This window comes from Bos grunniens, chromosome 29 (assembly GCF_055505025.1).
Source record: "Bos grunniens cultivar Pamir isolate PY7600 chromosome 29, Bosgru_T2T1.0, whole genome shotgun sequence".
NCBI lineage: Eukaryota > Metazoa > Chordata > Mammalia > Artiodactyla > Bovidae > Bos > Bos grunniens.
Window position 1 is genome coordinate 39830908 of NC_141193.1, and position 24891 is coordinate 39855798.

The following is a 24891-nucleotide window of genomic DNA, read 5'->3' on the forward strand; positions in this document are numbered from 1 at the left end:
AGGAGGGGCCCTGCTGAGGTATGAGGAGGCATATAAAGGTTTTCTGGAGGAAGTGACATCAAGAATGAGATCTGAATGAGTTATCCGGGTGAAGATGGGTTGGGGTGTCCACGGAGGACTGTGGAGAGAGGTGTGGGCAGAGGAGTGGCAAGAGTGTTCCAGACAGGGAGACACATGCGAAGGTCTGGAGGTGAGAGCGGCTGGCACATTTGAGGCAAAGAAAGTAGTTGTTACTAAAGGGCAGAGAGGAGAGGTGGAATACATGAAGGGGATGTTGTTGTTTAGTTGCTAAGTCATTCTGACTCTTTTAAGACCCCATGTAGCCCACCAGGCTCCTCTGTCCATGGGATTTCCCAGGCAAGAATACAGGAGTGGGTTGCCATTTCCTTCTCCAGGGGATCTTCCCCACCCAGAGATCTAACCCAGGTCTCCTGCATCGCAGGCGGATTCTTTATTGTCTGAGCCACCAGGGAAGCCCAAGTGAGGGTGGTGATGATGATAAAGAGGAAGATGATGGTAGTGGCCGGTGGTCCAGTGGTTAGGGCTCTGTGCTTCTACTGCAGGGAGCATGGATTTGATTCCCAGTTGAGGAGCATGCAGTGCAATGAGGCAAAAAAAAAAAAAAAAAAAAAGATGGTAGTGGTGATAAGTCATGCATATATACTTGCTCTGTGGCAGGCACTGTCCTAAGCATTTCCTATATTTCGATTTTCTTAACCCTTATAAGAGCTCTATGAAGTAAGAACACATAAGAAAGTGAAGTGTTAGTCACTTAGTCATGTCCAACTCTTTGCAACCCCATGAACTGTAGCCCTCCAGGTTCCTCTGTCCATGGAATTCTCCAGACAAGAATACTGGAGTGGGTTGCCCTTCATTCCTTTCTCTAGGGGATCTTTCCAACCTGTTGCAGGCAGATTCTTTACTGTCTGAGCCACCAGGGGAGCCTAAGAACACGTAAGTGCCGATTTAATAGAGTGGGGGCCAGTAACCCCCTGTGAGGAACCGGGTTGCACAGCAGGAGGTGAGTGGAGGGGTTAGACTGCAGCTCTCCAACTCTCATATCACCCTCCAACCTTCTGTGGAAAGACTGCCTTCCAGGAAGCCTGTCCCCTGTGCCAAAAAGATTGGGGACCACTGTAACAGAAGACACTGGGGCAAAGGCAGATTCAATACTTGCCCAAGGTTTCACTGCTACTGAATGGTAAAGCCAGGAATTAAACCCCAGGCAATCCAGTTTAAGGGTCAGCATTCCTAACCATGATACATTACGTGAATTTACAGTTTATCTTGACTGCAATGGGAAGCCATTCCTCAGCTTAGAATTGAGGAATGTTATTTCACCATCACTCCTGCCCCACCCCACCCCCCCGCCCCCCGGAGTGCTTACAGCTAGAGAGAATACAGACAATATTCCAGATGTATGTGCATTGCCTGCCCCACAAAGGGTCTCCAGGTTGAACTAATCCCTTTGCAGATGCCTCTCAGAAGGCATCACTGCTCGTGGCTGCTGAAGTTTTCCATCCCAACTCCTGTTGTCCACCTGCTCTGAAAGCAGTCCTGGGAAGAAGGACACATTCCAATCTTGGTCCCGTGATTTACCATTTCTATGAACTTGGGTAAATTACTTAATCCCTTTGAGCTTCAGTTCCCTCATATGCAACTAAGATGCATGGTGCGCATGCTAAATCACCTCAGTTGTGTCCAATTCTTCTCAACCCTATGGACTGTAGCCCGCTAGGCTCCTCTGCCCATAGGATTCTCCAGGCAAGAATACTGGAGTGGGTTGCCATGCCTTCCTCCAGGGGATCTTCCCCACCCAGGGATCGAACCTGCATCTGTTATGTCTCCTGCATTGGCAGGCAGATTCTTTACCACTAGCACCACCTGGGGAGCCCCATGCAATTCAGATATTAATCCTTACTTTGCTGGGTTGTGGTAAGGATGATTAAGGTTATGCAAATGAAGTACTCAACAGAACACCTGGAACATTGGGTCGGTGACTATCCATTATCTATTAAACACGGACTTCTCAATGACTTCTATCAGCAATAATAAAACCAAAGAATAGATTTTGGTAGAAGATTGTCTTGGAATAAGAGTAGCTAAGAACTACACATTTAACTTAAGTGTTAATTGTGGGGGAAAAAATACAAAGGAATGAGCCAGTGGGAAAGGGCTAGATAATTGGCACCGGATTTCAATTAAAGTTAGTCAGGTGCAAAACACTGGGGGCTGTTTGAAGCAAATTATTTCACAGTTGGGGGTCTGGGTCCTACGTGGCAGGGGGCAGCAGGAAAGAAAGTGGGGCAGAATCCAAGTGATTTCTACTTTATGTAGAGAGAATGGGGATAGTAAAATGAGTAGATATAGTACCAATGAATCATAGAAGGCACCATCTTTTCTCAAGAGGGGGAAAAATGTCTATTTTTAATTTCCTGAAATGATGTGATATAGTGAGATGGAAATTTGTGTTCTGTTGCTTGCTGTGCCACTAACTTAGGTCAGCTAACGAGCCACTGAAGAATATAGAAGGTGCCAAACCCCCCAATTTCTAGGGTCCCCTGTGGCTCAAAATTCAGTGATTTCCATGGATTAAAAATAACATCTCAAAGTATTTTACAGTTAGTAAATTGTTTTCCCACCTCACTTTTTTTTTTTAACCGAACAAGGTGAGATATAAACAAACAAATGTAATAAAAGTGTTTACGTGTATTAAGTGATCCTTATCACATACTTGTGAAGGAAGCAAGGAAACTATAAATATCCCATTGACTCTTGAAGCGTGAGCAGGCTGGGGTGGTTGGCACAGGGCATGAGAGAGAAGGGGAAATGGCACCAGCAGAAGTGAGCCTGTGTGCCCTTTAAGAAATTTTGTCAATAAGCGGCCAGGGGAGGGTTTTACAACGGCATTTAACACAATTTGATTTGTGTTTGGGAAGATCAACTATGACAACAGTGAAAAGTTGGAGTTGGAGAACTAAGTAATCAAAAGTAAGATAACCAGATGGGAGACGATTGCCGTGTTACACATGGTAGATGATGAAGGCCTGAGTTAGAAAAATGAGAATGGAATTGAGGGTGGGAAACAAGTGTAGGCTTGAGAGAGGATACAGGGGAAGGTTCTGTATGGCTCCTCTCCTCAAATACTTGTGGGAAGTAGAGTTTAAATAGTGTGTATAGTGCTGAGTAGATGAGAAACGGGAAATGAGAAAGCTGGTTAGAGAGGGGTGATGATACCATTAATCAAAATGGGAGCACAAGGTGGAAAGTGGGTCTGGACAAGAGAATCTGTGTGTCTGTAGCTCAGTCGTGTCTGACTCTTTTCAACTCTTTTAGACTGTAGCCCACCAGCCTCCTCTGTCCATGGGATTCTTCAGGCAAGAATACTGAAGTGGGTTACCATTCCCTTCTCCAGAGGATATTCCTGACCCAGGGATTGAACATGGGTCTCCTGCATTGCAGGCAGATTCTTTACCATCTGAGCCACCAGGGAAGACCCCAGGACAAGAGGATAGTGCATTTTGTTTTAGATATGTTGAATTTGCTGTGTCTATTGGACAGCTACAGTTTTACAGGGAGTTGGGAAATAGCCATCTGAAGCTTAGAAAAATAATGTTATCATTTTGTTCTTGATATTCCTAAGGTCAGTACCCTGATCTGACTAGACCTGCCTGTTGTACAATAGGTGGGTAATAAGAGTACTCACAGCGTTGCTATAGGATAGATTAGTTAATGGGCTTCCCAGGTGGCGCTAGTGATAAAGAACCTGCCTGCCAATGCAGGAGATGTAGGACATGTGGGTTTGTTCTCTGGGGAAGATCCCCTGGAGGAGGGCATGGCAACCCACTCCAGTCTTCTTGCCCGGAGAATTCCATGGACAGAGGAGCCTGGTGGGCTGCTGTCCACAGATAGTTAATACATGTAAAATACTTACAGGAGTGCCTGATATATAGTTAGGATATGTAATTATTGAGTATTACTGACCTCCTCCCCTGATACTCACCGAGTAAGAGGATAACCTGGACTAGTATAAAATTATCTCAAAGACTTAGGCCAAGGAGAAGTGCTGAGATTATAGGCATTGAAAGAGGAAGCTTGGTACTCTGGAAAGCACTGTCCTAGGAGTTAGAAGACCTGAGTGTTTGTCTCATCCTACTGTTAGCTTATTTCACTTCGGGAAGTCTCTTTTATCTCTCTGGGACTCCGTTTCTTCACCTAGAAAGAGAACCTCCTGCTAAATATCTGATTTCCCTTCTAGTGACTAATAAATATGTTCTATGCTTAATATGTATTTTGTTGACAGCTTGAGAGAAACAGTTCACTCAGCATTAAACTTTTCAAACACCCTCCAGCTCATCCCAGAGTGAACGAACTATAAATTGTATTTGAAGTGGAAATTTCTAATTAAGTTCCCTTCTCCTGGAGGCTGTTGCACTTGGTTGCCAGTGATAACATTTCTGACAGCTGCTGCATAAAAGCTCAAGACCAGATTCCTCCTGGAGAAGAGGCAAAATGAAAAATTGATACTGAATATTTACATGCCTTAGCAATTAAAATTAACATCCTTTTAAAATTTGGTTTGCTGATGCAAGTAGGCATACATTAAAAAAAAAAAAAAAAAAAGAAACCTTTAAAAATGTTTTGGTTTACCAGGGCATTTGTAGAGGACTGATCATTTTGGAGTCTTTAACTGAAAATGATAAGGTATAATTTGACCATCCAAACCCAACTTACTCTAGGGCAAAACACAATAAGTTTTAGGGTTCATATGCTTGGAGTAACAAAGTGACTATCTTTATAAGAATATGTAAGCAAAAATGTAACTCTAGCTCTGACTTTTCCTTTAAGTCTAGACTTACATTTATTTGCTTACTTGACACCTCCAGTTGAATGTCCAAGATTTTTCAAAGGCACCATGTTCAAAATCAAACTCTTAATTTTTTCCTCAAAACCTGTTTCTGGGGGATTTCTCCACTTTCAGTAAACAGTAATACCACCATCCACCACTCAAACCATTCAACCAAGAACCTACACGCCAACCAACCTTAATTCTCTCTCCCTCCCATCTCCCCCATATGGTCATCAGCATGTCTATTTTTAGCTTTAAGCAGCATTTTAATTCCATCCACTTTTACCCAACTCCAGCCCTACCTGCTTGGCCAAGCTGCCACTTCTCCCTGGGCATCTGCAGTAGTCTCCGGGCTGGACTCTGCTTTCACTCTCTCTCTCCCACTGTTCTCTATCCGTTTTCAACCTAACAGCCACAATGATCTTTTCAAAATGTATTTCTGATCATGCCTCTTTCCAGCTATTTTTTTTCTCCCATTGGTTTCTTGTTGCATGTGAGTGCTAAGTCGTTTCAGTCATGACCCACTCTTTGCGACCCTGTGGACCGTACACAGCCCACCAGGCTCCTCTGTCCATAGGATTCTCCAGGCAAGAAGACTGGAGTGGGTTGCCATACCCTCCTCCAGGGGATCTTCCTTACCCAGGGATTGAACCCAGGTCTCTTACGTCTCCTGCATTGGCAGGCGGGTTCTTTACCACCAGCGCCACCTGGGAAGCCCGGTTTTCTTGTTGTACTTTGAATAAAATTCCAACACCCAACCATGACCTCCACTCATCCTTCTGATTCCATCTCATTGCACTCTTTGCCTCCTTCTCTATTCCACAGGCACAAGGGCCTTCATTCTGTTTCACCTAAATCCAAGTTCCCTCCAGCCTTGGGGCCCCCATATCAGCTGTCTTTCTGACTGTGGTCCTCTTCCCCAGCATTTCTCCCATTTGATCCCTCATTTTCACAATTCTCAGCTTGAAGCCCAGTTCCACAGAGAGCCCTTTGCTGACTACCCCCAATTAAGTAGGCTTCTGGCCTATCTTGTTTTAATTTCTTACAGTACTTAGGCCCACCTGATATTTTGCTTCTTGTTATCTCACGTGCTCCAAGAAAAGCTTCCTGTGAGTACGGACCTTGTCTCTTTTATATCCCTACCTCTAATACCTGGGGCACTATCTAGATACCTAATGATGTTTCTTGACTTAAAAGAATGATTATAATTATTACAGCACATCGTTTTTATTTAAACCATTAAAATTTATTTGACAACCACTTATAGCATACTTACTATGAGCCAGGTTACAGTTAAGAGTCCTTTTCAGAAAGAATTTGTCATTCTGAGGGGGAAAATGGCTGAATAAACTGGATACACTGAATCAGAATCTCTGAGGGTGAGGCCCAAGAATGTTTAAGAACCTGTCTAATGACAGATGATCAGTCAGATGTGGGCATCTCTCACGAAGGTGTAGCTCTTTGTTCTGCCGTGCACTCTCCTGGCTCTCTATTTGTACTAAATTTGATTTTAGTCTCCACTCGTGCTCTGATTTTGCTGATTTACAAACTTTCTGGCCCTTTGGGGCTCTATCACCAAGTAGGACTTGGAACAGTGGCTTGGGAACTTCCTTGAAGATGTACTTTGTGGGGCTTACCTGGTGGCTGAGTGGTAAAGAATCCTCCTGCCAATGCAGGAGACATGGGTTGATCCCCAGTCCGGGAAGATCCTGCATGCTGTGCAGTAACCAAGCCTGGGCACCACAACTACTGGGCCTGTGGTCTAGAGCCTGTGCTCTGCAACGAGAGGCCACGGCAATGAGAAGCCAGTGCACTGCAACTGCAGAGTAGCCCCCGCTTGCTGCAACTAGAGAAAGCCCATGCAGCAGCAAAGACCCAAAACAGTCACAAAAAAAGGCACTTCCACTGGGGGAAAAAAAGATATACTTTGGAAAGGAACACATGAGCATGAGAACAGTGACCCATACAGCGCGCAGCTGACCCGTTCTTTTCAATCCAGGGCTCTGTCCACCACACTGCACTTTGTGCGTGGTCTCTGTCAGTACTAGCATCTCTCAGCACCATGCTGGGCTGCAGGTATCATGATGGAAGTGTCCTTGAAGTCCCCACCCCCCTCTCAATGTCTTTGAAGACACTGTTGCTGAAGGATCACTCAACTCCACATCACCTAACGGCCAAAATTGTTCAGGCAAAGGGTCAAGGTCTGGGGCAGGAGGCTAAATTCCTGCCCTCAAAGATCTGCTTCTCCCTTCACCCTCTAAGCTTTCCATTCTGGGATGGGTGTGTGTGCGATTCCAGGCTGACAGACTCCCTTAGCTTATGATCAGATTGGAAACGGAGGCCTTTCTCTGATGGATGGTGGTCATAAAAGCAACCTACATGTTCAGCATGTACTCACCTTTGAAATCAGTGTACTGATTGTAAATATTCAATTATCAAAAAAAAAAACCCTTAGTTTTCTGAGTTTCTGATATTAAACTCTCATTAAATGTAGTGTTAAAAACACCACTGAAAGGGAATTGATTAAACAAGCTATGAAATATCCATGCAATGGAATACTACAGTCATTAAAAGCAATGACATGTGTCTAATATTCTGATACTGAAAAATACCCATGATACCTAACTAAGTTAAAAAGAAAGGTACAAAACTGTGTGTGTGTATATAACCCTATTCTTAGGAAGAAAATGATCTATGATCTTATAGGGAAGGCGTGAAAATTATACAATCAAATGCTAATGGAAAATATCAAAGGGCTAAGTTTTTGAGGATCAATGGGGGAGAAATGCTGAAGAAGAGAGACGGGATTGCAGTTTACTTTATAGTCTTTAGTAGAATCTGAATGATTTTTGAGTGAGCATATATTATAAGATTAACTTTAAAGTTATTGAAAAAGTTTTAACTATTGAATTTGAGGTTTGTGTTACTTTGACAATAAAAAACAAAAAAGGGCTACCAAGGCAGATTAAAAATACAGTAGTGTTTATAGGAAAACTGAGTAAATTTGAGTAATCAAATTTTCAAACATTATATGAATCTATTCAATAGATATTTGCTGAGTGTGCCTTCATTGTACTAAGTTTGGGGGATGCATTGGTTAAAAAAAAGCAATGGTTGTGCCCTCAGTAAACTAGAATCTACCAGAAATTCTCAACTGGGTATGGAAATGTTGGGGAGAGGTAGGTATTTTTTGTTCTTAAAATGTTAGAGTTTGGAGTCAGCGTTAACCATGCGAAGCTCAGGCATGTTAAGTCCTGCAAACTATAGCACAGTCATACACAGTGAGAAGCTCTTCCTCCAAAAATGCAATAGCACCTGCCACAAGAAATACTGGATCAGCACCATTTTTCATGTAAATATGCTAATTCCAAATGAACTTTAATGAGATTATAGAGGATGTGAAAGAGAGTCTTGGTTTTCTCCCTCCCAACCCCCCCACCGTTGGTTGACCTCCTTAATAAGCATTAAAATCAGTTTAAAGGAAGGAAAAACTGTCTTGAGAGACACACACGTCAAATGGTCCATTTCTAAAGCATCCGAAAGGCTTGTGTAGGAATGAGGTGCTAATGGAATTATCTTGGTCAAACTCTATTAATGCAAAACTCAAACTCCGGCTACTGAATGCAGGAGTCCCTTGACGTTTGTTTCACTCTAGCTCCTCAGGATAATGATACCCTTTTGTGTTTGGGCTCATGTGTATCTTGTATCAGATGACTGTTGTCCATGATTACATCTCAGCGTTTATCTTACTTATTCATCACCTAAAAATAAGTTCATCATCTCATGGTCTAAGAGCACCCAGAAACAGTTTTTTCAAGTTCAGGCAAACTGTGTCAAGGACTCTTACATCCTCTTTTCAATTGTTTCATCAGTCAAATCAGAAAGAGATCTGCAGAGACACAAATGAGGAAAATTGAACTGTTTTTTTACCACTTTGGTTGAGAAATGATATTTATTAATCTATTTTCCTTTCAAAATATCTTTGAGTTTTTGTTCTTTCTCTTCTAATTTACTACTCTAGCCCCAACTTTTGATCTGGACTATTTTGCCACAAACCCCCTCCCAACTATTTTGAAAAATTCAAACTACAGAAAAATTGAAAGAACAGTACAGTGAAAATCCATATTTTTCATCAAGTTTTAACAGCTGCTATATTTTGGCATGTTTACTCTCTCCCACTCCCACTTTCTCTGCCCACCTGTCTTTCTCTCGGTTGTTATCTCCCCATCTATCTCAGAAGAGAGAGGAGGCACTTACACAAACACACTTTTTTATTCTGAACCATTTGAAACATGTAGCAGACATTGGGCCACTTCCAACCTAACATACCAGCAAGGTATCGCCTCAGTGTAAAGATATTTGCCATATAACCATTATTACACTTGATCCAATATACTGTACCTACAAATTTCCTTAATTGTCCTCAAAATGTCTTCTATAGTTTTTTTTCCCCTCTTCAATCAAGGAGGATCGAAGCAAGATTTACTCATTGTATTTGATTGTTACTGTACCTTCAGTAATTATTATTCGAAAACAGTACCTTCTTTTTTCTTTAATGACATTGCCTTTCCCCCTTTATTCTTCCCTTCTCCCTTCCCTGCCATTCCTTTATTGCTTTCTTTTTTCCTAACAGTTCAGGCCAGATGCTTATAGACTGCTCCACATTCTGAATTTGTCTGTTTCTTTCAGATCAATATCAGGTCAAACTTTTTTCACAAAATCTTGAGTAATATTGTTTACTCAGTATCACATTCTGAGGACCAAAATGTGAGATCGTCTCACTATTGGTGATAAAGTTTGGCTATTTGGTTGAGGACCACCAGATCTCTCCATTCTAAAGCAATGTCTTTGTAAACACAAATCTGTGATTGGTTGAAACCATGTGAATATCCTCTTTCCCGTAAACTTCTATCTCAATTTTTTTCAGCATCTACTATGCTTGTCTGAAACAATTATTTTATTGAGGGTTGGAAAATGGTAATTTTCTAACCCTCTTTTTTTCCCCTAGAATCATTAGCTGGTAATTTAATGACTACCTGTAGAAAGATTATCTAAGGAAAAAGAAGAAGATATTCAATTTACTTGCTGTTCTTATGTGTTATTTTAATTTTCATCCTCCTTTAATGTTTTATTATTATCTTTTAAGACATAGAAATAATTCAGACATTTCAAATAATGAAAACAATACAGAAGAATGACAAATAAATTGAATGTTTCCTTTCTAATCTAACTTTCAGGTAACTACTGATAATAAATATGACTTCTATACATTTTCCCACACATACAAAAATATCCCCAGCTATATTCCTGACGCCTAGAATACTACCTGGTGCCTCTAAATGATGGCATATACTATATTTATTGGAAAAAAATTATATATAAGTGGACCCAGGTAGTTCAGGTGGTGCTAGTGGTAAAGAATCTGCCTGCCAATGCAGGAGATGCAGGTTCAATCCCTGCTCGGGAAGCTTCCCTGGAGAAGGGAATGGCTACCCACTCCAGTATTCTTGCCTGGAGAATCCCATAGACAGAGGAGCCTGGAGGGCTACAGTCCATGGGGGTCATAAAGAGTTGGACACAACTGATCAACTAATACACACACACACACACACACACACAGGTAGTTCAAACCCATGTTGTTCAAGGGTTGACTGTATATAAGGACAAAAGCACATATATTTATCTCCATATAAAGTTATTTTTAAAAATACACCAAATGACACAGTGTTAAATAATTTGCACTCTTTGTCCATTAATATTACCTTTTTATGAGTAAATGTTACTAACTTAGACTCCAAGCCTCACAAGGACAATCCCAGCCATTGTCTTATTCCTCATGTATTTCTAGGATGTGGCACAAATTCCCTTCCTCACAGACTATTATGGAGGTTGATTTCAATTACATGTGCAGGATAAATCTCTTTCCCACTGAGGAGGCCTTAAGACTCCTATTCCTCTAAAGAAAAAAAAAAGCATTATTAATCAGCTTACCAAAAAATTTGGTGGCCAACTGCAGTGACTAGTAATGAAAAGAAAACAAACTAGAAAAGGGCGTGATGAGAAGAGAATGAGTGGAGGAGACATGCAGGACCCCAACAAGGAGGCAGGCAGCTTTCCCTAAAGGGTGGAATTTTCTGAGCTGGAGCGGCAATGTGGTTGTTTCTTTTTTGGTGAGGCCCTAACCACTGGACCATCAGGGAAGTCCCTGGAGCTGCTGTCTTGAATGTGGGAAGTGCTAGCTGGACCACACAAAATATAGCCTTAATTCTGAGGCAATGATTTCATTACAAAGTTTCCTAATCTGGAGAACTTTGAATCAGTTCAAAACTCTTCTAAAACAACAAACTGCATAAAATCAAAAGAGTGAGGAGGACCGACTTCTTCTGGAATTACCTGCTCTTTCTCACTTCCTTCATTCCTTCAAGCATACATCAGAGCCTCAGAAATTAGCCAAGGCTGTGTGGAGTCTTTTACCGTCAATCCCAAGTGAATATGTTAAGTATCAGAAAATTTTCCATTTAAAAAGTCAGGGAGGTATTTTCAGTCCTTTAAATCTTTTCTAATTACTAACCAATTCCCTCCTTCCAGCTCTCCCAATTTAGCACACAGAACGCAGCTCCCAACAGAAAACAACTCCCCAGTGAAGTCTGAGTTTCCATGGTTAGTTGCCGAAGCTCAGAACAAAGCTGAAAAGCCACACTCCCATAGTTAGAGAAAAAAATACATCAAGAAATCGGGTTTCACTGCCATGGTGCAGTTCCTAGCACAAAGTAAGTGCTCAGTTAATAAAGGGAGGGAGGGAGAAAGAATCAAGAGATGAGACAGAGAAGAGAGAAGGACTAAAGAGGAAAGAAACCCAGTGAAATGGACTTTCCTTAAACAGCAACCAGAAATGTAAATGTGGGAGTTTACTAATAAAGAGAATACAAATAACGGAATATTGAGCAAGTGGGTATTGTGCTGGGCTTGTTATTGCATGTCCTCCCAAGACCTTTGCTGAGCTTAACTTTTACGATGAAGAAACTGAGGCACAGGGAGATTAAAAGCTTTCAAGCCGGCTGGGCTGGGATAAGAACTCCAGCCCGTGATAAACACAAACTACCTGCTTTCTCCCCTACACTCAGGCTGCAGCTGACGCTCGCTGACAAGCACCTATGCCAGATGCTGCCCAGTGGGCGCCTCCCTCCCACCCCCATCCCTTACACCACATGGCGCGAAGGACGCCTTCTAACAGTTGCCCCAGCTCCCGTCGAGTGCCTGCCCTCAACCTTGGGCCACTTAGCCTTTCCGTTTCCTTAAACCACGCCCTCCAAGCATGCTCTCACAGTCCTGATTTCTAGGGACTGCTCCTTTCAGCCCCAATTATTCAGAGCATCCCCCTACCCCCTGCACTCAGTAACTCCCTCACTTTGGGCATTATAGAGAGCTCAACCTGTCCCCCCACCCCCACCCCCAGCATCTTAATGTCAAAGCCTTAGATGTTTCCCGTGGCCAAATTCAGCCCCGGGTCCCACCCTCCCGCTCAGCTCCCTCCTCGGACTGTACTTCACTCTATACTTCACTCTACACTTGGGCTGGTTCCCTGAAAGGCGGGCTGCAGGCTCGGCCACATCCTGTGATTAAGTCAGTAAGGGGTGTGGGAGGCTGGAGGAGGAGAAGCAGCGCTGGAGCTGCCTGAAACCCCAACTCTCAGACTTCATCCACTGTCCTGACAGCCGCCAGCATCCGAGAAATAACACACAAAACTACCCCTTGCTGTTCTTGGCACTGAGCGTTCAGTGGAACCCCGACATGGAACTCTATGTTCTTTAAAATCTCCTTCCCATTTCTCGTTTTCCTGTACCATTTAGTATTGCGTGCAGCTTTCTGTTGTCGTTTTCTCTTTTGCCCAACACCTAACCACCTGGAGAAGTGACCACATCCACGCTCCGCAGAGGCGGGCTCCCCAGGATCTCCGCTTTGTCTTGCCCTCCCGTCCCCATACTTCCGCCCCGCTCGGGTCTCACCTCCGTGATCCTCTCCTCACCTCTGATCAGCTGCATCTGTGACCGCCTCCCCGCTGCCTCCCGCTTATCTTTCCTCTGCGGCTCTCTTCCCTCTTCCCGCCGCCGTCTCTCTTGCCTTTCTCCTACCCCCTCCCTCTGACCGATCGGTTTTCTTACTACATCCTTTTTTTCTCTTCTCCCTTCGATTTCTCCTGCTCTGTTGGAAGCACAGCCCACGACTTAGCGTGTTTGCACCTAACGCAGACTTTCTGGAATTGGTTGCCCATTCGAAGTCCAAACTGACTTGCTTCTTCCAGAGCCCTATAATTATGCTAATAAAAAATAAAGTTTTCTCACTCCCCAAATGAATACTACCGAAACATTGAGTTAGCTCTCAAATATAGGCAAACCAGAGGAACTTGCTCTCAAGCTGAAATAAAATTCTTTGCTTCTATTTTGAAATATCATCTCAGGCTATCTTGTTTATATTTCATGTTCTGTGACTCTAAGTTGAAGACAAGCCTGAAGTTAGGATTTTTCTGCATTGGGTTTCTGGGGAAGCTCCCTAGGCTTTATAAGGCTATGGAGCTGCTGTAAAATATTTTTTAAAAACCTACTTGTTCTTGTCTAATGTAGATCCCTACTGTATATCAAGGAATTGATTGAAAGCTCATACTCCTTAAAATAGCCGTTACATGCTGAATGTTTTAGACCCCAAGTTTTCAGTCTCACGTTCTCCTTTTTCCTTACGAGCACTGGCCAGTCATCAGCAGCTTAACTCTAAGCTTCTGAGCATATGTATAGTTCAAGGTTTACATCACCTCTATGGAAACCTTCATTTCTTACCCGTCCTTTGCCAACAACTCATTCCCTCATAAAAGCGTGAAAACATCACTGCATTGATGTGATTTTAGTATGAAGCTCAAATACAAAATACAGGGTTGACAGAGGCACTTGGGGAAAAGTCTCATTGGAGACTTGAAATGACTGATAGAAAACCATGAATATTAGATCAGATTATACAAGCTTGTCATCTATTTGCAGGGAATGAGTCAGTTCTAAATATTGCTTCTCTTCAAAGTCAGGTATAATAAGAAAGTGAGGTAAACTAGGAAAAAGGTGTGCCCCCCCCCCCCGCCCCGCGGAAATGAATAGGAGATAAATAAATGTGCATAAAATGATAAATCACTAAGAAAGTATGTGTAATTGTACAACATGTTTTTTCAGGATAATGTATGTAAAAGTGTCTGTTGTATGTATGAAAAGTAACGTTCTTGGTTTCGTTTTTGCTGGCCTGTGGGTGTCTGGCCATGTAAGTTTCCTTTCTGTGGTATTAATCCACTTTAGGATTAGTAGACGGGTGGGGTTCTCAAAACAAAAAGCTTGTATTTGACTCGCCACCATCTAGAAATTCCTGCCTCATCTTGATCTTTATTAATTGCTGTGTGGGAAAAATAGACCAGTTCACTTTTATATTTCTTTAAAGAAAGTAAATTGTTCTGCAATTATTTATATGTGTATATATCCATATTCATAGAATGTATGTATATTCACATATATATCCAGTGTATCAAAATATAGCTTGTTGTTCAGTTGCTAAGTCATGTCCACCTCTTCAGGACCCCATGGACTACAGCATGTCAGGCTTCCCTGTCCTCTACTATCTACTGGAGTTTGCTCAGACTCATGTCCATTGAGTCAGTGATGCCACTGAACCATCTCATTCTCTGTCACCCCCTTTTCCTCCTGCCTCGATGTTTCCCAGTATTAGGGTCTTTTTCAATGAGTCAGCTCTTCGCATTAGGTGGCCAAAATATTGGAGCTTCAGTATCAGTCCTTTCAATGAATTTTCAGGGTTGATTTCCTTTACGATTGATTGGTTTGATCTCCTTGCTGTCCAGGGGACTCTCAGGAGTCTTCTCCAGCACCACAGTTCAAAAGCATCAATTCTTCAGTGCTCAGCCTTATTTATGGTCCAACTCTCACATCTGTACATGACTACTAGGAAAACCATAACTTTGACTAAATGGACCTTTGTCAGCAAAGTGATGTCTCTGCTTTTTAATACACTGTCTAGGTTTGTCATAATTTTTTTCTTCCAAGGAGTAAACATCTTTTAATTTCATGGCTGTAGTCACTCTCTGCAGTGATTTTGGAGCCGAAGAAAATATAGTCTGTCACTGTTTCTACTTCCCCCATCTATTTGCCATGATCACTGCAGATGGTGATTGCAGCCATGAAATTAAAAGACATTTACTCCTTGGCAGGAAAGTTATGCCCAACCTAGACAGCATATTAAAAAGCAGAGACATTACTTTGTCAACAAAGGTCCATCTAGTCAAGGCTATGGTTTTTCCAGTAGTCATGTATAGATGTGAGAGTTGGACTATAAAGAAAGCTGAGCTCAGAAGAATTGATGGTTTTGAACTGTGGTATTGAAGACTCTCGAGAGTCCCTTGGACTGCAAGGAGATCTAACCAGTCCATCCTAAAGGAGATCAGTCCTTGGTGTTCTTTGGAAGGACTGATGTTGAAGCTGAAACTCCAATACTTTGGCCACCTCCTGTGAAGAGCTGACTCATTTGAAAAGACCCTGATGCTGGGAAAGATGGGCAGGAGTAGTAGAGGACAACAGAGGATGAGATGGTTGGATGGCATCACTGACTCAATGGATATCGGTTTGGGTAGACTCAGGCAGTTGGTGATGGACAGGGAGGCCTGGGGTGCTGTGGTTCATGGGGTCACAAAGAGTCGGATGCGACTGAACTGAACTGATTTGCCATGATGTGATAGAGCCAGATGCCATGATCTTAGTTTTTTGAATGTTGAGTTTTAAATCAGCTTTTTGACTCTCTTCTTTCACTTTCATCAAGAGGCTCTTTAGTTCCTCTTCATTTTCTGCCATTAGAGTGGTGTCATCTGTATATCTGAGGTTGGTGATATTTCTCCTGGCAATCTTGATTCCAGCCTGAGCTTCATCCAGCCTGGCATTTCACATGATGTGCTCTAGCTATAAGCAAAGTAAGGAGGGTGACAATACACAGCTTTGTCGTACTCTGTCCCCAATTTTGAACCAGTCCATTGTTCCATGTCTGGTTCTAACTGTTGTTTCTTGGCCTGCATACAGATTTTTCAGGAGACAAATAAGGTGGTTTGGTATTCTCTTCTCTTTAAGAATTTTCCAATTTGTTGTGATCCACACAGTCGAAGGCTTTAGTGTAGTCAGTGATGCAAAAGTAGATGTTTTTTGGAATTCCCTTCTTTTTCTATGATCCAGCAGATGTTGGCAATTTGATCTCTGGTTCCTCTATCTTTTCTAAATCCAGCTTGTACATCTGGAAGTTCTCGATCATGGATGGGGTTAGGATAATTCACTATTTTAGATTAGTGTTTTTATGTCCCGATAGGTGGCATAATCCAGGGATGAGTATGTTTTCAAGAATACTTAGTGGATGTGGCTCTAGCTTCCTCACTAATTAGCTTTGGAAGTTTGTGCTTTAGTTCCTTGACTCATAAAACAAACAAACAAGTATTACGCAAGGGAACTCATGAAGTCCCATTCAGAGTTATGACTCTGTGACTCAATCATGTGATTAAAAAAAAAAAATATATATATATCTATATATATATCTATAGTAAGATGTTTGATTCTGCAGAGAGCTATGTACCTATTCTGCCTCCCTCCATTGTAAAAGTCATTCATTTATTTACTCATTCACACATTCATTCTCGAAACACTTATTTGGGACTTACTATGTTTTAGGTCCTATGCCACAGTCCATAGATACCAAGATTATTTAGATACAACCTCTTCTCTTGAGGCGCTCAGGGTCTATAAGAAGATCTCTTGCTTTATCAGGTTTCATCTCAAGGGCCTAAGTGTAGAAAGTTAAAATTCCCATGCAAAGAGCTCAACATGTATCCATACTATTAAGTGCTGATGATAACGGAGAAGGCAATGGCAACTCACTCCAGTACTCTTGCCTGGAAAATCCCATGGACGGAGGAGCCTGGTAGGCTGCAGTCCATGGGGTCACAAAGAGTCGGACACGACTGAGTGACTTCACTTTCACTTTTCACCATCAAGCATTGGAGGAGGAAATGGCAACCCATTCCAGTGTTCTTGCCTGGAGAATCCCAGGGACGGGGGACCCTGGTGGGCTGTCATCTCTGGGGTCAGACAGAGTCGGACGAAACTGAAGTGACGCAGCAGCAGCAGCTGATGATAATTGGTATTTCATTTTGAAGACCTGTTTTTCTTCCTTTGTTTCCTTCCTCCCTCCCTCTCTTCCTTCACTGCTTCCCATATCAGTGGGAGCAGTGTAACATAGGGGAAAAAGTATGGGCTTTGCCAGCAGATTTAGGCTTGGAATTTTGGAACTGTCCCTTCCCTGCTGTGTGATCCTGGGCAGGTGACCTGCTCTGAGACTCCATTTTTCACATCTACAGAGTGATAGGGATATTTTCTTCAAAAGAGTTGCAGAATCATATTGGTTGAATGAGATGATGCATACAAAAACCTACTGAGTGGATGATGGCTGTTACTTTTAAATTGGGAAGCCACTAAACATCCTTGTTAAGAGTAAACCAACAGAGGTGACTTTTCTAATGTGAACCCTCCAAGACACTTTACATACTATCACCTATGGCCTTAACCTCTGCCCAAGAGTTGTAGGACCAAGCTCTCTGTGAGGGTTCTGTGGGTACTAGAGAAGTATGAATCCATATTAGTTTGAGCTGTACAAAACTGCCAATATTTGACCTGACCTAGAAAAATGGTAATTTTGTATGCATGCACCCTAAGTTGCTTCCGTCGTGTCTGACTCTTTGAGACCCTGTGAACTGTAGCTCGCCAGACTCCACTGTCCATGGGATTCTCCAGGCAAGAATACTGGAGTGGGTTTCCATGCCGTCCTCCAGGGGTTCTTCCCCACCCAGGGATTGAACCCATATCTCTTTATGTATCCTGCATTGGCAGGTGGGTTCTTTACCACTAGCACCATCTGGGAAGTCCAATGGTTCAACCTCATACCACTACTGATACCACTAAAAGCACATTTCAATTTTGTACTTTTTAATGTGAATGGCATGTAAAATTTAACTCTTGGGCTCTTTTGGGTTAGACTGTGCCTGTGTGCTCAGTCATGTCTGACTCCTTTTGACCCTGTGGACTGTAGCCCTCCAGGCTCTTCTGTCCACGGGATTTTCCAGGCAAGAATACTGGAGTGGGTTGCCATTTCTTTCTCCAGGGGTTCTTCCTGACCCAGGGATTGAACTCACATCTCCTGCATCTCCTGCATTGCAGGCAGATTCTTTACCACTTGAACCATTAGGGAAGTCCTATTATTTCCTGATTAAACACATCCAAGCAGTAAAATTCATGTTATTTTTTTTTAATAGTAAAGAAGAAACAGTAAAATAAATCTCCTTGGTTCTTTTTTTTTTTTTCCAGAATAGTTTTAAAATGTTCAAATTTGAGTTCAATTTTGTGGAAATTTCAGCCTCAGGCAGTGGGGGAAGGTACATTAAAATCCATATTTCTTGTTGGATATTAAGCAAAAGAGCAAATCTTTGACTCTTTTAAGCGAGTGACATTAAGATTGTCAACTAATGAGTTGAAACTTGTTCTGACTGTGATACATTACTGAGCAAAGATTAGAGGAAATTAGTATCACAGAGAAAGAGATCCCCCTCCTTTTTTTTTTTGCTATATATGTGGGAGAGATGGAGGATAGGGAGTGTGTAGGAGATGTGTGAGAGGGGATGTGGGAGAAGAAGTGTTTAAAATGTCCAAAGGAAACTGAAATGCAGATAGGGAAATGTACACTGGGGTGCAGGTTTCCAAAACTAGCTGCTCAGACGAGTGTTTCCAGTGTCGTCATCAGCACCAGTGGCTTTTGAACTTCTCGCTTGCTGTCTGCTGGGAATTCTCTATCTACTCAGGAGCCACAGGGTGATCCTGCCACCCTGGCCTTGGGAAGCTCAATTCAAATCCTCCTTCTTCTATGAAATCCAATCAGTCCATCTTAAAGGAGATCAGTCCTGGGTGTTCACTGGAAGGACTGATGCTGAAGCTGAAACTCCAATACTTTGGCCACCTGATGCGAAGAGCTGACTCACTGGAAAAGACCCTGATGCTGGGAAAGATTGAGGGCAGGAGGAGAAGGGGACGACAGAGGATGAGATGGTTGGATGGCATCACTGACTCGATGGACATGGGTTTGGGTAAACTCTGGGAGTTGGTGATGGACAGGGAGGCCTGGAGTGCTGCAGTTCATGGGGTCGCAAAGAGTTGGACAAGACTGAGTGACTGAAGTAAAGGGAATTTATACCCTCTCTCCTCAACATTAAAGAAAAGGAAAGTACTTTTATTTCTTCTAACTCCCTTTTCCCAAGTGTTTGATAAATGGTTTATATTTGTATTTAGGAGCAGTGGTGTGGGCTAGGAAATATTTTTATACATCCGACATGGCCTTAAGACCATCTAGTCTACATTTATTGAATACCTATAACCTGCCGGAGGATGCACCATGTACTGGAATCAATAAAGATAAGATTTGGGTTTGCTGTCAGAGAGATCACAGCCTCATGTAGTCAACTTTGAAATGTAAAAATGGACTCAGGCGATGAAGGACTCTGCTGCGTTTCTGAAATTCTTTTTTCATGGGGAATATTGCAAATCCTATAATTTTACCATTTGAGAGTCAGTGCTCTAGCTTTAAGCTTGTTATACTATTAAAATAGTATATTTTAATATTCACTGTAGTTGGGATGACACTTTGCCTTTTCATGGTATTCAACTTCAAGGTGAACTGGGGCATCTGATTTCTTTCCAGAAGGGTAGATTTTCACTGAGGGCACACAGAAAGAGCATGGGAACACTAGAATCCCAGGTACACACAGGGTGTGAAGGGGAGAGCTCATGGACTAAAAGTGTGGGAGATGGCCCAGAGGTCAGCTTTCAGCTGGCAGGGGCCATGTCCCTGGGTTAAGACGGGATGATCATCAGAAGGCCGGTGTTCGAGGCTGGCTCAGAGAGCCGTGAGCACTAGGATTGCCGGGGCTGCTGCCCTGGAAGGCAGGACCTCCTCTGTGTCAGGCACCAGGCTGGGTGCCTACACCCTGGCACACTTAAGCCCCCTAACAGTTCTTTGACGTACACGCCTGCCCTATTTTGCAGAGGACATTTAGTTCAAGGAGGCCAAGTAATTGTCCAAAGTTCTCAGAGCTGTTAGCAAGTAAAGCAAAGTTCAGAGATCTGTCTCCAAAGCCAACATTTTTCCTTCCTTTTTTTTTTTTTTTTCTTTTCAAGAAATAAAGGAACCTAGTCAACTTTAAAGGCCAAATGCTCTTCTAGGGGAAACTGTTTCGAATGAATGGCCACTTGAGGACCAGCTTATGACAAGCCAGATGAAGACAACTTGAATGTGAGAACAAATTTTATTTCTGACATTTTCAAGGGTAGAAACAAATGCACTTGATAGGGTCGTTTGAGATTTAATAAAAAAAAAATCTCCCCCTCTGCAGGTACGTGCTCTCTCAAGCCCTGTAGATGGTTAGCTGTCCCCTGCCCACTAACTACAATGGAGTGAGATGACACCCTGTTGCTCTGCCCACTTACTTAGCACAGTGCAGAGCTGCTGCAAATGCTTCTTAACACGGGAAAATGGAGACTCAGTGAGGCTGAGTAATTCATCGAAGATTAGTTAGGCATTATGTGGTAGAAACTGGATTTGAAAACTCACCTGCCAGATTCACAAACTCTTGCTTTTAGCTAGTGGCTCTCTGGGTTCTGATACATTTTCTGGGGCAACACAAATAAGTCTACATTCATTTCTACAGAAAGGCCTTGCAAATGCTTTAACAGCCCAACAACAGCAAAGGGCAAGCATTTATTAAATCCTTCCTTGTGCCAAATGTGGCACCAAATGTACATGCATTATTTTGACTCTTTCTCCTAACAGCCCTATAAATAGACACGGTCATCGTTTTGTGGCTGAGGAAACTGAGGCAGAGAAGTAAATTGCCCAAGTTCACAATTATAAGTCTAGAGTCAGGATCCAAATCCATTTTTTCCCCCTTTGTGCATGTACTTTATTTTTACCTTACAGAAGTAGTTATAACTTTTAAAAATAGTACATAAATAAACATAGGTATAAGTCAGCCAGAGTAATATAATTAGTATGTATTTAAAGGAATTAGAACTTTTTTTTTCCAGCTTAAAATAAGAATTTCTATAACACAATAAACACCTACATCATAGGTTCTTTTGAACCAAATGGCAACTACATCTGTATATATATAAGACAAGTACTGATACGTTGGAGGTACCAAAAACACCTTGTTTGGCACAATCACTTCAGATTGTAAAAAATAAGTGTCATCTGACATCTGGATGCTAAATAAAAGAGCTGGAGGGCTAAATGGGCAGTCATTCTACCCACTTTCCTCTTTCCAATTCTTGGGGTTTCAGGTTTATTTATAGGTTTAACATATATAGTCCCATACCTACTCTCTCTTCTTCAATAACTTCAGGATGGTAGCTTTAAGAAACTTTAAAGCCTGAACTCTTTCTGAATTTCCCAAAGTATTTCTGCACCCCCTCCTCCCCGCCCCCCCCACCCCCGCCAGTGAACCTTGTCAAGGTTCTGTATAGGGTCTGTAATATTATTTTCTCCCATGGAACAAGGAACACTGAGGAACACTTCTTCATTTATTCTATAGAGGTCCTTAATTGGTGGAAACTGGATGTACTGTTTTGTTTTGTTTTTTTCCTTTTTACTCATTGGCTGCAACACATGGCATGCAGGATTTTAGTTTCCCAACCAGGGATGGAACCCTACTACCCGCAGTGGAAGCATGGAGTCTTAAGCACTGAACTGCCAGGGAAGTCCCTGGATGTACTCAAGAGTCTTCAAAATACTTGATGTTAAAAGACTTTATGTTAAATCAGCTAAAGATGGGCCAGTGGCCCAAGAAGTAGTTAACTCTTGGCCAACACTGGGTGAGGGAGGTATTAGGGGCCCCAGCCCTCTGTAAAGTTGAAAAATCCACCTATAACCAATAGTTGGGTCCTCCCTACATGTGGTTCCTCTGTATCCATTGTTTTGCACTCAGGAATTTAACCAATGGAGCATAGATAGTATAGTACCATAGTGCTTCCTATAGAAAAAAATCTGCATATAAGTAGACTGGCAAAGTTCAAACTTGTGTAGTTCAAAGGTCAGCTGCTTTGCCTTTCATTTCAATAATCTCATAGGCATCGACAATCACTCCTTTGTGGATGTTTCCCCACTGCTCATGACCTTTATCAGTTCTTACATCTGAGTTCAGATCCTTCCGAGGATCATCAGCAATGTTCACTCTACTCCACACAGGAACGCTTGAGTCTCCATGTTCCAAGGATCCACCCATGACAGGTTTCAGAGCGGACACCAAGCTTCTGCTTAACCAAAGAAGGGAAATGGGCAGTGTCCAGATTATGACCGCTTCCAATAACACGATTTTGGGAAATTCATTCAACTTCCAGGCTACATGAGATAGCCATTAGATTAGAAGCAATAATCAGTTTGCCAGCCATGGCGATTGTATTGGATAATATGTTAAAACATTGAAGACAGTCACATTTCGGTGGATTAAATGAAGGCGTGTTTCTCCTCCTTCCTGATGTGCACCTGCTGTGATAATCACTAAGTTGGAGTTTGCAGTGACAAGATAACCTTTCCTGGAAACAGCATTTGGCATTTTCATAAAAGGACTCAAGATCTGGTGTTTCATCATTCAATTTGTCTTCATCAATATACCCACAGAGGCAAGTTCATCATTCACATCTTCTAAAAAATGGTGATAGCAGAGGCCATGCCAACCAATCTGCTTCTTTTATCTTATTGTGAAGAATGGTCTTCTTGGAAGCGAAATTCATCATAAATTCATGGGTGACAGGGGTGAAGAGCAGTGAGGTGCCTGCCACCTGCAGGGGACACTAAGCCATCCTCAGGTGAAGAAAAACCCCACAGCGCCCACTCTAAGCTGGCCCTTAGAACTCCCTGAACCCACCTCATGTCTGCTTACACAAGAGGTGGAGGAGGAGATTGGAGAAAGCCTCTGAAAGCTCAGCATCTCCCTCCCCTGCTACTGTGCAAGGCCATGCCTGCCACCCAGGGGCCTCCCTAGGCCTTCACCTTCAGCCTCCAGAAAGGACTTCTCCTATTGGCTCAGACTAAGATAGTCAAGAGGCTTCTTCTACAGCAAGTGAATCGTAGGGTGAGCCTTTTACATACCCATGTTGGCGTCCATATTTGATATACATAATAAACCAACCCAGGTCCCTGGAATGATTAGTTTTCAGTGTGAATGTCAAGTCATATCCACATTTTCTGACTCCAGTGCCAACAAGCTTAAGCATTATTATAGCTAACCCCATCTCCCTTGTTCTCATACCCCCTTCAGTGTCGGGAGCTGTGTTAGGCATTACTGACAAAACGGAGGCACGGCCCCAGGATGAAGGAGTTAGGCCTTGTAATTCTGACTTGTCCTTTCCTCTCCTCTGCTGAGTTGACTGAAAAGGAATATTAAGGTGCTTATTGTTCTTGAGAGGAGCATGAGAAGGCACAAAGCCTTCTGCAGCTGTGCTCAGAAAATAATTCATAAAGTTAATCATTGACATTTGTTCAAGGACTTTTACAAAAGAGTGTTCCAGGATGAGCACATAGGCCATAGCTTGAGGCCATGGGAGGGATTGATATCTGAAGCCTATTTGTGAGGAGAATATTTATGGCAAAGGAGTTTACTGAATTTAGGGCTTAGAAATAATTAAAATAGTTAGAAGTTAAAGATTTAAGGAATGTTGTAAAGTTAGCATATTTTACTATAGCTTATAGAAGTTGACGCCTTTCTTAAGAGATAGTGAGCTCAGGATGTTAGGGGCAAACAGGACTTAGAAAGATAAGTAGTAAACTGAGGAATGTAGCATGAGTTACAATGTAATCACAAGTTAACTATAGGACACATTAGAGGAGGTAGATAATAGATGATAAGGCTGAGAGAATCACTGAAGCAGGAACTCTGAAGAGCAACAATGATTTATGGAGATAATAAATCTAGGAGAGGGGGAACTGAAAATGTCAAACCTCTGGCCTATTGTTTTTGTACAAGTATAAAAGAGAATCTTAAACTTGGAATAAAGAGGCAGTCCATAGAAAAATGAGAGGCTGTCTCATCGCCGACACCATTCACCTCTTCAGGTTGAATCCCTGGTTGCTGGGGTTGGACTCCGGCGCTTCAGGACATCCTAATTTCTCCTTAAGTCTCTAATATATCTTGTACATTAGCCCTAGTCTGTTGTTTCTTGATTTCAAAAATGCAGCAACTGGAATGGTCCATATGGTCTTAGGAAGGGTCTAACCAGTGTGAAGGTCAGAAGCTTGTCCCCTTTCTAGGCTCCGGCAGCATATTTCTGTAAATAGGTTCTACGTACGTATTCTGACATCATCATCAGATGGTATCTTGTGGTAACCTAGAACCACAAGATCTTCTGCTAAGAAGCTACTGCCTTATGTCTCCATTCTAAATTGCTGCAACTAATTTTGGGAACTGTATTCTCCCAGATTGTCTGCCTTAGCAAGGAATTTTGTATGTGTGGTAAATATAAGCAGCCAACAAGTATTCACACAGTTTGTGCCAGTAATTTTGTTCCTTCTGGCTACTTACTACATCAATACCTCTTGAACCCCAGTTGTTTTTTTCATTGGAAAATGAGAAAAGAATGTATCCCCTGCTGATGTGGGAAATCCCATGGACAGAGGAGCCTGAAAGGCTACAGTCCATGGGGTTGCAAAGAGTCGGACATGACTTAGCGACTAAACAACAACAATGTTGTGGGAGGTTCAAATGAGATCAAGCATAAAATGTAAGGTGATGTTATGATCACAGATAATCTAGGTTTTAAGACCACATGAGAAAGGTAATTATAACTGCTCAACCCATAATCACAGAGACTATAGCCTACAGTTCCTTTAACTATCCCCAACATAAGATCAGCTGTCCAGATTTTACCAAG

At 42.3% G+C, this 24891-nt stretch overlaps 1 protein-coding gene, 1 long non-coding RNA gene and 1 pseudogene across 41 annotated transcripts in view; 1 reads left to right on the forward strand and 2 right to left on the reverse strand.

Moving 5' to 3' along the window:
• DLG2 (discs large MAGUK scaffold protein 2) overlaps nucleotides 1–24891 on the reverse strand; it is a 2335250-nt gene that overhangs the window by 354014 nt on the left and 1956345 nt on the right. Inside the window, exon 1 of one of the 34 annotated variants that reach the window (XM_086384648.1) lies at nucleotides 12876–12962. The exons of the other annotated variants lie outside the window; for them this stretch is intronic. The gene's annotated coding sequence lies outside the window, so the exon portion shown is untranslated. Of the gene's footprint in view, nucleotides 1–12875; nucleotides 12963–24891 lie in introns of those variants that run through there. 34 annotated transcript variants of the gene reach the window in all.
• LOC147342530 (uncharacterized) overlaps nucleotides 1–24891 on the forward strand; it is a 124029-nt gene that overhangs the window by 2177 nt on the left and 96961 nt on the right. For 5 of the 6 annotated variants that reach the window (XR_015157891.1, XR_015157890.1, XR_015157892.1 and 2 more), the window contains one exon: nucleotides 20146–20260. The exons of the other annotated variant lie outside the window; for it this stretch is intronic. This is a non-coding gene — a long non-coding RNA (uncharacterized LOC147342530). The remainder of the gene's footprint in view (nucleotides 1–20145; nucleotides 20261–24891) is intronic. 6 annotated transcript variants of the gene reach the window in all.
• On the reverse strand, nucleotides 21497–23117 carry LOC147342531 (L-lactate dehydrogenase A-like 6B; annotated as a pseudogene). Its single transcript, XR_015157289.1, has 2 exons — nucleotides 23114–23117; nucleotides 21497–22716 (listed from the first exon to the last, which is right to left on the reverse strand). The product of XR_015157289.1 is annotated as an L-lactate dehydrogenase A-like 6B (transcript).